Source organism: Vipera berus, assembly GCF_964194415.1.
Source record: "Vipera berus genome assembly, chromosome: 17".
NCBI classification, from domain to species: Eukaryota; Metazoa; Chordata; class Lepidosauria; order Squamata; family Viperidae; genus Vipera; species Vipera berus.
The window spans coordinates 1,885,637-1,894,765 of record NC_138220.1 but is presented as its reverse complement, the minus strand read 5'-3'; positions in this window follow the sequence as shown (position 1 = coordinate 1,894,765).

Here is a 9,129-nt window from a genome sequence, read left to right as displayed (position 1 = left end):
TGACAGCTGGTCTATTGCTTGTCAGGCTTCACTTTCTAATGGAATCTGTTCCTGAAGACATTCCCTGCCTGCAAATGTTTCCATAATACTGCTTGCAAAGGAAGGAAGGAAGGAAGGAAGGAAGGAAGGAAGGAAGGAAGGAAGGAAGGAAGGAAAAGAAAAAGAAAGAAATTGATCCAAACCTCTAAATACCAAAGGTTTTCTGCAAACTGCAGGTCCAAGACTATGCTACTAAGGTGTTTCTGGATGCCTCCTTATTTAGTAAAACATTTTGTGGGTTGCTAAGATGCAAAACTGTAGCTCAGAAACAATTGGCCTGGTTTGGCTGGCAGAAACTAGGTCTGGAAAGGCAAAATAGTAAGCAAGCGGGTGCGAGAAAGCACAAGAGAACCCTGCCCCCCCCCAAATCGCCCCTCCCAGAGCCCCCCTCTTTATCCCCCCCTCCTCCACCTCCCAGTTTGGATTTTGATTCTTTCCTTCTCCTCCCTTAGAAGAGCCCAAACCGCCAAAGGCATGCACAAACGCACAGCTCTCGTGAAAAAAGGAACATTCTGTCTTCAGGCAGAGATTGTCGCTTCCACTGGCCCCTCTCTGCTTTTCCAAACCAGGACACACACCCTGTGTGTGATTTGCACTCCTGAGTTTAAACTGTGATTTGTACTCCTGAGTTTAAACCACAGCCCTCTCATTTTGGCTTTCACTTGGAGGCCTCCCTTGTATTTTATTTTATTGTATTGTATTGCATTGCATTTCTATTTATTTCTATTTATTTATTTATTTTGTTCTTCCCTCCCAGTTACAGTAGGTTTCCACAGCTCGGGGGGAGGAGGGGGGGGACACCAAGAATTGGCAGTTTCTGTCTGCTACCTTTTAGGAGATGATGGATATATTCAGGCCTGTCGAGTATTAGAGGGGAAAGGCCAAGGAGGAATGGCAAGGGGGAGAATACGACAGACAGACGTGTCTTGGGTTTTCGGAGAGTCCCTTGGGCCCAAGGTCAACTGCACCTGAAGGCAGGACAAGAAGCAATGGATGGAACCGGATCGAGCGTTGAACGGAGGAACTTCCTGATTGGGAGAACAATTAATCGCTGGAACGACTTGCCTCTAGAAGCTGTGGGTGCTCCGTCACTGGAGGTTTTTAAAGAAGAGATTCGGGAACCATTTGCCTGAAATGGGATAGGTTTGGGACTTAGAAGACCTCCCAGGTCCCCTTTTGTTATCCTCTGAGTTCATCACAGTCATCCCACGAGCCTCAGCAGTCCAAAGATGGACAGCCTCAAGGAATGTCCCTCTGTTCCATTCGAAGACCACCTTGGCCAGCCAGCTCCAGCGGGATGGTCCAAGCCACCGAGCAGAGAGTTCTCGTGACCCATCAAGCTTTCGTCAGGCCAGACTCTGCTGCTAAGGACCTGCACGCGTCCTTCTTTTTGTGGCTGTCTTCTGCAGGGATGCCCGTCCCAGCCTACAGCCCTGGGCATCCAGAGAGTTTCCCCCCACGTCTGAAGGCCCTCAGCCTGCCATTCATCCACGAGGGTTTGAGGAAGTTCTCCACTGAGACACCCCCTTGAGTTCTTCCTTGCTTTGCTGGTCTCCCAGCAGCCCCATCCCCTCTCGTGAACCCCCCTGGAGGCAACGGCTGCCAGACATTCCCTCCGAGGCTATTAAACCCACCTCCTCCCCCCTTGACTTCCCCAGCTGGTATTTCTTGGAAGCTTGCCCTGGGACGCCTGCCACGTCTCCTTTGTCCCACTGCCATTTGCGATTCCTTCCACAAGCCCATTCCATTAGTGTCTATTGTTGTTCCTCGCCATTGTTAGTTCCGGCTTGTTGGCTGCTTCTCTTCTCCCTCCCCCCTCCCCAGCCCTCTCGCTGCCTCCTCTCCTCCTCCCCTTCCCCTCGAACTCTCTTCTGCAAAGGTGGTCTTCGCCGGGTACTTTGCCCACGTTCATCCCACCAAGACTCCTTGCGTCTCCTTGCTGACGGGGTGAGGTTAACCAGTGGGACAGAAATGGCCTTCGGAAGTTGTAGGTGCTCCATCGCTTAAGAAGAGACCTGTCCGAAATGGCCGAGGGACGAGGGCTGGACTAGAAGACCTCCCAGGTCCCTTCCAGCTCTTCTGGTTCTATGCCACTTGTTTCAGGATTGCATCCAAGGTGTCTCTTTACTACCGAGACTGCCTTTGCCTTCTTTTGCCGTATCGTTCTATTTATATTTGCCAGTCTTTGCATTTTGTAACCTCCTCCGGTTTGTTCTCTTGTCTCTGCCAAATCCGCTATCCAGACGTCTTCGTCTTTCTTATCATCTGGCGGGATGTAGACTTCCAAGATCGATGGATCCCGGCCTTCTCCGTCTTCTAGCGCCCTAATTTCTGAACTAATTTACATGCTGCGCTAAGCATTTGCACGTGGCCACCAACACCTCCTCCCCCCCCCCCCCCGCACACCAGCCTGTCTGCCCAAGCTTTTATTCCTGGATAATTGCTATGCATTGAAAGCCTAGCAGCTGGAGTTAGCCGGAGAAACAGCCACTTCTGCTGCTTTCCAAGACTCTGGAAAGGCCCGGAGAAGCCTTTTGCTCCCTCCCAGGACTCTCTCTGCTTCCTCCTGGCCCATCGGCTTCCAGGGCCCCCCCCCACTCCCCCCACCCCGCCCGGAGAGATTGTAGTGCCAGCGAGGGATGAGCATTAAGGATGCCCTGAGAGTGGTGAAATTAGAGTCAGACATGGTGAAAACATCTAGAAGAGGGCAGGGAAGGAGGGAAGCCATGCTTGTAAGGGTGAAAGAGGGCTGCGGAGAGCAGAACCGGCTCCTCCCCAGTGAGTCACGAGCTACAAGTTTTGTGAAAGAATAGAAGCTCCCCAAAAACAAAAAAAAGAGCAGATGTTCTTTAAGAGAGTTTTCTTGGGAGTTTTTTTTCCCCTTTTGTTCTGTTTTTGTAAATCCGCCCCCTGCTTTCTCCTCCTTTTCTGCCATGTAAAATGGCCCTCCTGGGTGAATCGGGAATGGCTTGGCCTCCTCAAGTCCCTTTGGAAACCTGGAAGAGCTTCCAAAATGCGACCTGATCGTCTTTGGACGTGCCTTTTCCCTTTTCTGACCGGCACCTGATGAAGCGATGGGTTGGGCCCACCTTTGCGGATTCCTTCCTGAGCATTAGGTTTTCCTTTTTCAAAAGCTGTGCCCCGCTTTTCAAAGCTGGCTAGGGAACTCTGGGGGCTGAGGCCCAACTCCTCTTAAAGTTGGCAGGGCTGAGAAAAACTGGATTAACCCGCCAGGCTCTTCTTGCCTTCATCCCGTTGCTGACGTCTCCATTAGATCCCCAATATTGTGCATATTATGGGGTGGCCAGGATGCCACCTTGATGCTAGAGAAGGACAGGTCATGGCTGCATGGAATGCCATCCCAAGGCAACACCCTGTGGCTCTTTCCTCGGAGAGGACAAGAAGCCCATTCCTTCTCCCCTGCTTAGACGCCAGACATCGCTCTTGGCGTCCAAAGCGGCCACATCTTTCCCCTCTGGAGAGAAAATGTATTGTGTGAACCCAGAGCAACCTGTCCCTCTGACTCACTCACTCTCTCTCTCTCTCTCTCTCTCTCTCTCCTCTCTCCTCTCTCTTCTCCCTCTCTCCTCTTTCCCCTCTCCTCTCTCTCTCTCTTCTCCCTCTTTCCTCTCTCTCCTCCCTGTCTCTGCTCTCTCTCTCTCTTCTCCCTCTCTCCTCTTTCCCCTCTCTCTCTGTCTCTCCTTCCTCCCCCCCCTTCCAATCATGAGCGATATTCATGCTTTGGCAGGCCCCGAAATGCCAACAGATGCACAGGATGGCGAGGGACAGGTGGTGCCGCTGCGTCAGGGACTTCCTCCAGAAACATGGCAGCACCTCCTCTGACTGCTCTCCTTCTCCTCCCAGGATGGGTCTCCCTGCTCTCTCTTTCCCGCAGGTGAGGCCTTTCCCAGCAGCCAGACCGAGGTGCCTTTGCTTGCCTGCTGCTTCCAAGCCTCTTCCAAGCCGGCCGCTTTTGTTTTCCTTTGATTCTTTCTCTTCTGGGCTCCCCTTTTACAACGAGGGCAACCTGGTTTGCATTTGAAAGCGCCCCCCTGTTGCAGAGCAGGCCCTGGCGCCAGGGACAGCAGATGGGAACAATGCTGGATGCTGGCCGACCGGGTTATAGTAGGGGCTCCAGATTAGGCCACTGCCTGGGCCCTGGCGACCGAATTCAGCCCTTCTCTGACTTTATGCCCCCTATTGAACTAGGCAGTAGCCTGACCGCCTGGCTTTCACAGTCCTGGAAGGCAGAATGAGAGAGCTGGAAGGGACCTTGGAGGTCTTCTAGTCCAACCTGCTGATCGAGCAGGAGACCCTGGACCATTCCAGACTGTCTCTTCTTAAAAGCCTCCAGCGCTGGAGCACCCACAACTTCTGGAGGGAAACCGTTCGGCTGGTTAATCGTTCTCGCTGTCATTAAATTCCTCCTTCGTTCCAGGCTGCTTCTCTCCTTGATGAGTTTCCCTCCGTTGCTTCTTGTCCTGCCTTCAGGGGCTTCGGAGAATAGCTTGACTCCCTCTTCTTTGGGGCAGCCCCTCAAATACTGGAAGACTTGCTATCCTGTCCCCCCTGGTCCTTCTCTTCGTTAGACTTAGACACACCCAACTCCTGCAACCCTTCTTCCGATGCTTGAGCCTCCAGCCTCCTAATCTGTCTTTGGTCCTCTTCTCTGCATTCTTTCCAGAGCCTCAACACCTTTTATCTCCAAGGCAGCTAGACCCCTTCCCCCCCCCTCCCCCCAGATGTCTCTAAAGTGCCACTTCCAGTTGCCACTGGGGAAGTTGTAGCTCAGCCACGGTTGTGTAGCAAGAGGTTCCCCACATCTATTCAAGGTGGACGGGCTTTGCCAATTCTTCTAGGGCTGAGCTAGGGTTGTCACCTCAGGATTCTCCGCCTTTCCCTCTCCCTCCCTGCCACCCCAAGACTTGGAAGGTTAGCCAGGGGAAGGGGTCTGCCCTGATTTTGGGTCCAGAGTTCGAGGTGGCCCTTGCACCAAGCTCCTGGCCATCCTCACCACACCGTGTCTAAAAGTTTTGCCACCTCTCCTCCTCCTCCTCCTCTCCCAAGTCTTCGCTCTGCTCTTCACCTTCGCTGCCATCCTTCCTGGAAGAGGCTGCCCTTGTTTTGCAAAGCCCACCAGCTCTTGTAGCCTTGAAAGGTTCCAGGAACTGTAATTAACAGCAGAAGACATGTCTCCCGGAGCTCTCTGAACAGTAGAGAGAGCACTCTGTCCCCCACCCCACCCCCATTCCTTCCTTTCTCCTTTCCCCAAAGCTCTCCATTCTTTTTCCCATAAAGATTTTTTTTAAAAATCGGTTGCTAAGGCAGAGGCTGGTCTGAAAAACACGGTGTTCTTTCCCTTTGGCTCTCTCGCTTATTGTGTTTGTGAGTAGGTGGGGTGGAAATAGCTTATTTTCCACACAAATAGGTAACAGGAGAGGGAAGGAGGGAGGGAGGGAAGTAAGGGAGGGGGTGTCGAGAGGGAAAGGAGCCCCCTGCAATCCCAGGGAGAAAACGTGGGCCTTGAGTGGTCAAGGGAGCATCCCGCAACTTCAGCAGTAGCATCGGAGCTGGGCAAACAGGAGACAGAGGAGATATTCCAGCCGGACATGGGAAAAGAATGAAGGATGTGCATCAGGAAGAAGGACAACAAAGTTACTAGCAAGGCTTCATTTGAAGGTCAAAGCTATACGCTGCTGCGGAGAGGAAGGAGAAGACAATTTGACGAGGTCCTTTTCTCTACTCGAACAAGGCCGGACCCAGCAAACACAATCTCTCTTCTCTCTTCTCCTCCCAGCCCTCGTTGCATCCGAACCCTTCTCTCTCTCCCTCTCTCTATCCTTTCTCTGCCAACGACCTACGTCATTACCTTGACATCCGTGTGTGTTCCCAACAGCTCCGCAAGCTGACGTTTGGCACGGCGTGTTTTCGCCATGTATTAGACACATTGCTCTGCGGAGGAAAACAAAAGCAGCTGAGGCGTGTGGGAGGAACATGAATCACCGGGGAGGGGGGCCAAGTGAGAGCCTGTTCGTGTGTGTGTGTGTGTGTGTGTGTGTGTGTGTGTGCGCGCGCGCGTGTGTGTGTCTGTGCGAGTGTGTCAGTAGGCTTTGCTGGAGAGAGAAAGAGGGCTGCTTTTTCAAGAGATAGGATGATCCAGGAGCTGGACACAAGATCCCACTGGAGGCACAAGTTCCTACTTTGGGCACGTGATGCGAAGAAGGCTCTCCGGAGAAGGCTTTGATGGAGCCAGGATCAGGAGAAGATGGAAGGAAGGAGGAGATGAGGACAACCCACAGCAAGATGAAGGGACTTAGTCACGGTGCTGAGGAAGCCAGCCTTGGAAGATCTGCAAGACTTCTGTCCGGTCATGATGTCAACCAGTCAGTCAGTGCGAAAGACTCGGCTCTCTGGAGAACCTTTGATGCTGGAAAAGGTGGGGGGAGAAGAAGAGGACAACCACTCAGTTGAAGTGGACATTGTTGGAAGGCCCGAAGGACACGTTCGGGGGACCGATCATCATGAAGCTTCCTAAGTTGTAACTGTGGGGGTGGGAAAGCACCTTTGAGCAAACTAGAACTGGGATGACTGAGAATCTGTGTGGTCATCCATCTGTGTGGTCACCGAGAGTGGTTTGGAAGGATGGAAACCACCGTTACAGTCCACCACGCACGCAGGAGACCTTCTGCCCTCTGAAGGTTGCCCTCTGCGACTTTCTCGAGCTGCTTCTTACAGAAAACGGAATAACAGCCTTGGAGGTCATCTAGTCCAACCCCCTGCTCTGTGCTGCCATTCCAGACAAAGGACTGTCCGATCTCGTCTTAAAAGCCAGACAGAACAGACCCTTCTCGGTTTGAACTTAGCTCCCCGTTGGCTTACCTTTCATTCGGGAGAGTTTGTAAGAACTCTCTGCCCTTCTCAGTCCACACCGGGGGCCGCCAGTAAAGGGGGAAAATAGGTGTTATAATTAGAGAGGGTTGCCTTGTTTGAGCAGGGCAAGCTCCAGGCTGAACAGAGGAAGCCCCTAGGAGAGGCTGGCCGGCCTCCATCAAATCGGTTTCCTTTCTGGCCAAGCCTTGCCCTTGCTAAATTTATAGCTATCGGATTCCCCCAGGAATGCGAACCATACCAGCCACCACAACGAGGCTGATCGCCCAAGCTACACCCACAATACCAGTTATGTCTCTGCGGGCGTGAGCGAGCTTTGTGCAGCAAAGAAACCCTTGCAGTAAAAATAAAAATGAAAACAAAAAAAAACCCGGCTATTTTAGACGCCCGGAATAGTTCTGCCTGCTGCTGCTGCTGCTATGTTATCTCAAGCCTATTTTTAAGGCTCAGCATGAGAAATTGTCTTTGGGTCTGTTTTGCTATTGGTCATTCGTGAGGGTTGATGAAGCGGGATTCTTCGGTTGGCCTCTGTTTTGCACGGCGAACAAAAACCAGGGCCTGCCTTTTGGCTGCTTGATCTTCCGGGCCCTTGCTGCGTACCTGAAGGACATGAAACAAGCCAGGTTGCCTTGCGTAGTCGAGGTGGTCTCTGTAGATCACCTGTCCGCTCGTGCAGTTTTATATACGTCTCTCCAGATTTCCGGCATCTGCTTTTGCTGAGCCGTTTCCTCTCCCGGTTGGTAGGAACATTTTAGCTTGCTTTTTTTTTTCCTCCTCCCTCCCCTTCACTCCTTTCTCTCCCGCTGTGCTCCCCAGCACCAGGACTCTCAACATTTGCCAGCCAGCACCCAGATAGCTTAAACCAGTACGCTATTTTGTCCCATCTTACACCTCATCGTTGGCGTTTTCATGAGAGGGGCAGTGCCGTTGTCCCCTCCTTAACTCTGCTCATCCTTATCCTTCTTGCGCTTCCTAAATAAACCTTCAGTTGCTCGATCCAGGGAATCCCTTGTGCCAAGCTGCCCCGTTGGCCTTTCACCCTCCCCCAGCCCTCTTTCCTTGCTGCCTTCACGTCCTGCCTGGTGCGAAGGCCTTGGGGCAGTTTTCCTTCCCCCTCCTAGTTAAATTGAGGCCCTGAGTGCCCAAATCGGTGCTTTCTGAGCCACCCAGAGGACCTCCTCCATCAACCCACCCTTTCGGACCTGGCCTTCAGCCTCCCCAACTGGAAACTGGCCCTCCTCGCTTGCCTTCTACCTGCCCTGCTGTCGATTCCCACTCCTTGAGTGCCTGAACAGATTGGATGTCGTTCAGGCACAGCTGAGCGCAGTGGGGGAAGACAGACACATATGTGGAAGTGTGCAGACGCACGCATTCTTAGTAAGAGAAGGGAGAACAGCAGACCGGAGGCAGGGAGGAAAAAAAATAGCTTTTTGCACCCTGGAAGAGACGCTGCTACGGTCTTCCTGGCTCCAGGCCGCCTCCTCTAGTTGTCCTGCTGGCAAAAAAAAAGATTTTTGGGGTGAAAACCCCCTGCCCTTTAACCTGTTAAAAGTCTCCCTCACCACCCTGGTCAGGAGAAGGGGATGGAAACAAAATGGCCCCTGCCAGCATCAGCCCAGTTTAGGGATTCCTCCCAACTTAGCAAGGTGGTTTGTGCGCCTGTCTGTCTGTCTGTCTCCTGCATTCTCCATTTTCTAGACTCTAATGACTGGCGTGCATCTCTGTGCCTATCTGTGTGTCCGGTTAGCTAAAAGGTCAAGCATCCATGCTTGTCAATCTGTCACCTGTCAGACAACTCAGCCCCTGCCCCAAAATGTCCAGCCCGTCAAGATTGCTTCAGTCAAGCCGGGCTAAGCATTTAACCAGGGTAAATGCACACCATCTGGTCCATCCAGCATCCGTTGCATCGCTCATAAAACCCCGGGTTTGGCTACCTCGGGAGCGACAGAGAAGTCCCCTAACCTCGTGCAACGTGCCCCTGGTGAAAAAAAGAGAGGGGCGCATTTGCAGCAAAATGGGGCATTTTTCTGAGTTTGCACGTTGCTCGCGCTGCAGGCAATGCTAACTTTGCTTTTCTCATTTTGCACCATTATTCTGGGAAGCACATTTGACGCAAGGGAAGCTGAGCTGCTTTGCCATTCAGATGAATTCCATTTCTCTCTCTCTCTCTCTCTCTCTCTCTCTCTCTCTCTCTCTCTCTCT